Source organism: Convolutriloba macropyga, chromosome 10, assembly GCF_964194025.1.
Source record: "Convolutriloba macropyga chromosome 10, txConMacr16.3, whole genome shotgun sequence".
Classification (NCBI taxonomy): domain Eukaryota; kingdom Metazoa; phylum Xenacoelomorpha; order Acoela; family Convolutidae; genus Convolutriloba; species Convolutriloba macropyga.
In genome coordinates this window covers 32,931,239-32,938,705 of record NC_134477.1, presented here as the reverse complement: position 1 = coordinate 32,938,705, position 7,467 = coordinate 32,931,239, and the positions used below count along the sequence as shown (strand labels likewise).

The following is a 7,467-nucleotide window of genomic DNA, read 5'->3' as shown; positions in this document are numbered from 1 at the left end:
CGCTGAATTCAACGCAAAATTATGTTTAGCTTAGATTTATGCTTAGAAAAACTTTGAAATTATGTAAAAGCTGATGTTACAATCCGATTTATAAAGAGTGTGGTTCTTAAGCTAAATAAATTTTGTGGCACAGTGGTAGAAGAGGCGACGAGTATGCAGGAGGTCAGTGTTTTAAATTCCACAATTCTCAGAGGTCTACGCGTTGGTTTTATGTAAGATCGACGCTAAATTTAACGCAATATTATATAAGATCTACGCTAATTTCAACGCAAAATTATGTAAGATCAGCGGAAACTAGCGTTGACTAGTCTTAAATTTTGCCGCATGTGTCGTACATAATTTTGCGTGGAATGTGTTGAATTTAAAGACGTAATTTCAACGCATTCAACGCAAAATTATGTAGGAAAATTGCGATATATTTTTCGTATTTTTCGAACTGTCACCCTAGTTACCGCTGATCTCACGTAATTTTGTCTTCCTAGTCAACATTTTAAAGTGACTTTCTGCGGAATCCCATGAATTTGCTTGAACCACATTTTTTGCTTGAGCACGTTCCCTTACACAGTAAATCATTGTAAAAACTTGAATCGTGCATCTTGGGGTGCAAATAATATTCACCCACTAAACTGGGGGGGGGGCACAAACGGAAAACAATGCAGAGATCTGGCTATTTAAACTATTAAAAGCTTGCACAAGCGTGTTTCAAGTATAGGTTACGTCAATATTTAATATTGGCATTCATCGAGAATCGGGGCCTTTTCTATTATACCCCCTCCCCCAGCTTAGTGGTCATATCACGCAAAGCTCGCCATTAATAGTATTTATGCTATGGACTATAATGGGAAAGACCCGAGAATCGTGTAGCAAATCGAGATGTAATTGAGAATTCCTAAGCCGATTTGAGCAGAGTCACTTATCTTTTCTTGAAACCCGCCCTTTAGAAGTCTCTTGGAAATCTGGCACTGTTTATAGAAAGCCAATGGGGGCATGTACTGATATTGAAAAAAAAAAACAAAAACAGAAGCAAAAACAGAAACAAGATTCCTTCTGAATAGAAACAATGCAATGCATTGAATAAAATGATTCATTAATTGTGATAAGGAGACGTTACTTTCTTTTATTTTAAACAAAATCTGGAATCTCAATAATGTGAAAGAGATTTGACCAGAACTCATAAAAAACGTCGACATGGTTCTGCTGACCGAATTTGGTTTAAAGCATGTTTCGGCTAACCACCCAGATTTCGGTACGGAATCATAGTAATTTTCAGACTGATTGTACTTTGTTTCATGATATGATATCTGATTTAAATTGGCGTCCATTTGACTCTCATACTAGCAAAATAAACGATGCCTTATAATGATATCAGTTCTATCATAAATACTCTGCATTCTATGAGCCCCTTTTTGTAAAAAAAAAATGAGAAATTAACATCGATTTAATAGTAATAAAAAATTAGGGATCTGCATATAACAAGAGATTACTTACAGTATTGAAAAGACAATTCACAATTTAGTACTTTAAATGCGTTCCAACAGGACACCATTGACTCCTATGGATCGTTTTCAGATGCCTATGCGGGGAAGAGAAATAATCTTAGACCTCTTTCAAGTTAAAAAGCAGTTTTCACTGACTTTAGCGAAACGAATCTAAAATGTGTTTGCTCGCCTTTTTCCAGCAATTTTTTCCAAATCTATTTTATTAATACACCCCTGCAGGTGTTCAACTTTGAACTCCATTCTCTGTCCTTTTATCAGTAATTTTGTTAACTCCTAGATGTGTAGTACTTGACTGTTGTAGAATTTATTCTTTCCGCTATTAAAAAAGATGATCTTAATTAATGTGTTTATCACAGAACAAGCGAGACTTCTGGTTTTCTAAGATTCCAGAAATTTCATCACTCTAGTTGCTTCTCTATCTTTCGAACACATTCGATTGTCTAAATCCGACATTTTGCAGAACTTTGAACTGACTTGTTTTGTAGTTCAAAAAAAATAAGCACGGAGTTTAGAATAGGAGAAAACTCTATTTTTTGGGTGTACAACAAAACATTCAGGAATTTTTCTTTGTCAATCTTTTTCTATACTCAATTTATTTAGGCTGTTGGATTTCGTTATGGAGTTAAATTATCTAAAGTGTTGATAAAATTTGATTCGTAATTTAATATTTAAAATTTTTTGAGATCTTTTAAAATAAAATGAAAAAAATAATTCACAAAACGTTTAAACGGAACTGCTTTGCAGGAACTTTCGCGAGTTGAGCTTTCCCTCATTTACTTAGAAATCTTTTTAAAACAATCAAATGGAAAAGATTGACATTTTGTTAAAAAAAATAAGATATAAAACAAAAAAAACATTAATTCTGCTGTGCTAGAGGTCAGAAGGTTTCAGAATCTTTTGTTCGAGTACTCGTGTTTTTTCGTTTCATCAACTTGAGTTCTTCAATTATTAAGCTAATTTTTTAAATTTATTTCTAGCAAACTGTTGTTGTCCATCTCAGGGAAAAAGAAAAAGATTTGAGAGAAATTTTCCTTTTTTCTTATTCCCTAGTCCAAACGTAATGACAAATTTGCAAATATTTGCAAATTTTTCGGTATTCATGTCAATTTGCTATTTTTTTGGTTTTAAGGTCAAATATTTGCAAATTTTCACTGCTGAAGGTCAAATTTGCGAATTTTTGCAAACCAAGGCTAAAATTGCAAATAATTGCAAATTCGTAAAAAAATGATAAAAACAACCCGCTGCTGCACCCACCTACTTAACGACACAAACTAAATAAAGTTCAGATAATTTTACCTTAAAAACAACTAAAACCATCTCAATTGTGAAAGTTGATATGAAACATTCTGTTTAGGCCCGAGAAAAAAAATTGTTTAAGGCGAAAAATTTGGGACTCCAATTTTCATTTTTTAGCTATGTTTTACCCTCTGTACGAGCGCTGTTTTGCTATTGCACGCTTTTTAGATGGATTGAAAGGCTAACAAAAGTGACACTTACTTTACCATTTTCGAAAGTTTTACATTTAATCAACAAAAACGTTTATTTATTGCTACGCAAAACGTAATGCCTACTTTTCTGCCTTCCTTACGTTTATATCCAGTTCAACGCACTACTGTCGATTTGTTTTCACGGTACTTGAACACTTTCCATCTGTCAAATTCGTAGTCAGGAGAATTCGGTCTACTTTTTCTTCAAAAATTCCGCCTCTTTTTTGCACATATCTTTTAAATTGCTTTTTTGGCCCCCTGATGATCAGGACCTCATGTCTACTGCTATTAGACGTCTCTTATGGCAAAAAGAACCAAAGTTTCGGTATAGTCGGGTCCAGTGAAATGAAACTTCTCTTTATGTTTCAAAAAAAAATCTCAGCAGCTTCTAGTTTGTTATTTGTTACAGCCAATTCGACTAGATGCCTGTTCGACGAGGACACCTTCAGATGTCAGCAGTGAAGTTCCAACTTTCGACAAGGGCCACGACTTCGACAAAAATTTCAAGAAAAAAGTTGAAAATTTATGAAAATTTTCAAAAAACAACAAAGTTGGAGATAGAAAGAAAGGACCGGACCGCTTTCCTGATATCTTAGATTAATTTTGGTGATGCTTGCTAATATTATTATTATTGTTTTCTTCAAAATTTTGTCGATGCACAAAATATGTGTACGTTCATATCTTGCGACGCTTTCTTTTTTTATGAAGAGAGGCTTTAAGCTTAGATTTAGGACGTTTTTTAATGATATTTTGGGCCAATTTTCAAATGAAAAACCGAGATCAAATATGTAAAAAAAGTTGCAAATTAATGTGAGAGTTGCAAATTAATGTCAAATTTATAAAATTGTTTGCAAAATATTGTGAGAATTTGCAAAAATTTGCAAATTAATGTCAAATTTGCAAAACTTGTTTGCAAATATTTGCAAAAATAATACATTATTTTACAAAGTTTGTAAATCAATTTGCAAATTTTTGCACATTTGATCTTGGGTTTGGACTAGGGTTATGCACCTGCTTTGGAACGTGTTTTCAAATTTTATGTGACCTGCAGTACTATATAAGACTATTGCACATTTTTGGAAGTGAATGTTTCCACTTCCAAAATATGTGCAATAGTCCTATTTAGTGCTGTCAGAAAAGACTAATCACGGACGCTCTCTGATAAACTAAAGCAAAAATTAATCTTGAAAAGTTAATCTTACTTCTTCAAGAAAGTTATGACCAAGTCAATGACTCACAGCCCTACTCACATTTTTTTATCTCTTGTGAGGTAACCTTAGTAGTAGTACGAAAAAAGTTTTTTCTTTTAGTTTCAGATAATTTGGAATAATAAAAAGACGATTATTTTTGGGCTCGAATTCCTTTAGTTGACATTAATGTTCAAAAATAACAAAAAAATATATTTCATCTGAACAGCTCCGCCTGACTGTTTGCTTAGAAGTTTGCAACTTCAATAAAAGCTGAGAAATTGCTTAAATTAACGAACGAGTTAAGAAATCAGAATGTCACAAAATTATTATAAACTTCTTTTCATAATGGATGTGATTTTCTACGGTTTTATTTCAGATCTGAGATGTGTTAGCGAAGTCAGTGTTATAGGAGGGAGGTTGAAAAAAAATTATCAAGTGATTTGTCATCTCTTTCGTGTATCCGGAGGAAAGCAATGTTGAAACAGATATCAGTTGGTGTGTACCTAAGTTAAACAGGTTGTCGGTTATCAGTTTGCTTTCAGCTTGATGGGTGGGAACATCATTATGCGTATTACTGGATACACATTGTTGGCTTTCATTTAGTATATAAACTAACAAAGCGGCTCGGTAATGTGCGATCGCACATAAGGTTCTGACCCCGCTCATCCACAATCTTGGCATAATTGTCTACCAAATGAGGAACAGATGGAAAAAACACAGAAAATTCAAGTATTTTTTAAAAAAAACTGGTGTATGAACGAAAAGATAGCCTCCAAAGCAAATAACTCAATGGAGTAAAAATTGATGCATTAGATTAATGACATATGACGATATTAAGAAAGCGAGCGAAGACGAACGGCAAAATCAAACATTAACAACAAACATTAATTACATCAAAAAATTTATGTCCGTTTTAAAAAACAAAACTTAATAACAAAGTCAAAGTCAAAATAGCGTCAGATAAAACTCAAAATAAACTAAATAACTTGTAATTCACCAGAATGGTTATTCACCAAGTCATAATAAAGCTTGGTAACAATTACACAAAAAAGAGCCGAAACATTAGAGTTAGAAATTTCGCTGAATTTTTTTTAAAAGAACATTTAATTTCAAAGTAATGAAAACCATTAGGAATCAACTAAAATATCCCATAGGTTTACAATTACCAATGCTTCTATTGAAGGGATTTAAGAAGTCTTGGTATTCAATTATTTATGCAGTTACAAAGAGAACAACAAATAGACAACAAACTAAAAATCAATTAAAACTTGCCAAAAAAGACTTTGGAAGCCGTAAAGCCATACTTTGGCCTCCAAAATGTGTTCGATTGCACCTTCGTTGAACACCAATAATGTATTATGTGGCCGCTCATTAATGAAAATAAGCAACAATTAGACAAAAATGAAAAATAAAGCAAAATAATGTAATAATTTTTTTTTTCGAAAAAAATTTATTTCCAGTGACATAAAAGCCAATATTTACAAAATGAAAAATTTGAATAGGCTCGTCCATGCTTCCAAAGGAAGCCGCTGAGGCCTGCAATTATCCGGAATATGTCTTACGTCTAGAAAAAGAACATCAAAAATGACAAATCAACAATTCACTTACTTTTTTTGTGAAAAACCCGAGTGGAAGCCAGTAAAGTCATAACGAATTCTCTTAATACAATAGATTTTGTGACACCAATCCCCTTTGAAACTTTCCCTTAAAATGTGTTATGTGACCTCGCTTTAATGAAACTAGGTAACAAATAGACCAAAAAGAACAAAAAACAAGATTATGTAGTACTTGTTTTTATCGAAAAAAAAATTATTTCCAGAGACATGAAAGCCATTAATTACAAAACGAAAAAAATGAATAGGTTCGTTTTTTCTTCCAAAGGAAGTTGTTGAGACCTGCAATTATCCAGAAAAAGTCTTGCGTCTACAAAAAGAACGTCAAATATGACAAAAATCAAAAATTAATTTACTTTTTTTTGTGAAAAACCCGTGTCGAAGCCAGCAAAGTCATAACGAATTCCTTAAAAAAATTAGATTTTGTGACACCAATCCTTTTTGACACCTTCCCTTGAGAAAAATAATGTCATCTTTAAATTTTAATTAACGAGACCAGGTAACAAACAGACAATAAAAGGAACAAAATTGCGAAGTTGAAATGTTTTTTTTTTCATTTTGGAAAACAATTGTTTTCGAAGTCATGAAAGCCATTATCTATCTTCTAATATCAGAATATCGGCTCATCTACTATTCCAGGAAAAGCCAATCAAACCGGATCATTGTGCAAGAAATTAAATACGACTAAAAGAAAGTAAAAACGACAGTTAAATACAAAATTAAAAAACTCAATTGAATTCTTCGAGAAAGTACTGTCGAAGCGGTAAAGAACCACAATCTATATCTTTAAGGATTTAAATATTATCAATTGCGTGCTATTTTGAGCGCGAAAATTGTGATATAAGAACTGACAATAACGTGATAAATTCCCAAAACTAGAAAACATGAAAAATGGGCAAATACCTAAAAATTAAAAAAAAAATTGTGAAATCTAGTAGTATCAAATCCAGAACACCATAATTTAAGGCGTAAAACCGCAATAAAGACTAAATTTGAATTCAGCAGAAAGAATGAGCACTCTTTGATTGCTGAGACTAAGCTACAAGTTGACCAAATCAAGAGAAAATTGGAGGCAATGTTCAATAAGCCATTTTTTATTTAAACATCAAATATTTTAAAAGTCAAAACGACCATAAGCTTTCCAACAATCAACTAGATAAATTAACTTTGAGCTAATTAGGAAGCCAATATGACCTATCACTAGTGAGCATTGATTTGAAACGTTCTGTTATTTAATTAATATAAAAAAGATCGAATTTTTTTATATAAAAAACCGACTGACGACAATCCGAATTATTTTTGGATTGTAACGGTCCAAGATTGGTACAGAACTAGTCATGCTAATGTTGATTTTCCATTATTAATATCTAATTTTTGAATGTCATTGATATAGATATTTTGTTAGTTAAAAAATCAAAAATAAAGGCTGCTTTTTTGATAATCAACGAATAAAGTTAGCAAAAACCGGCAAAGTTTTATTTACAGAGCACTCTCAACGGAAGTTGAAGTGAAATTAGCCCCTTGTCAGTCTACAAAGATTGTGTTAGTGGTGTTTAGGTGTGCACTTCTTGCAAATTTAATCAGAGTGGACTAAAGAAACTTATTTCGTGCTGTTTTTGATGAAAAAGTCTGAATTTTGTGAAGTATTTAGCCGGCATTTGTGACAAAAAAAATCAAT

At 32.3% G+C, this 7,467-nt stretch overlaps 1 long non-coding RNA gene across 1 annotated transcript; it reads left to right on the top strand.

Annotated features, from left to right (window-relative positions):
- The first annotated feature begins 27 nt into the window (after nucleotides 1–27).
- Nucleotides 28–3,680, top strand: LOC142348465 (uncharacterized). The gene is made up of 2 exons (XR_012760737.1): nucleotides 28–162; nucleotides 3,396–3,680. It is a non-coding gene; the product is annotated as an uncharacterized LOC142348465 (long non-coding RNA).
- Nucleotides 3,681–7,467: the final 3,787 nt, after the last annotated feature.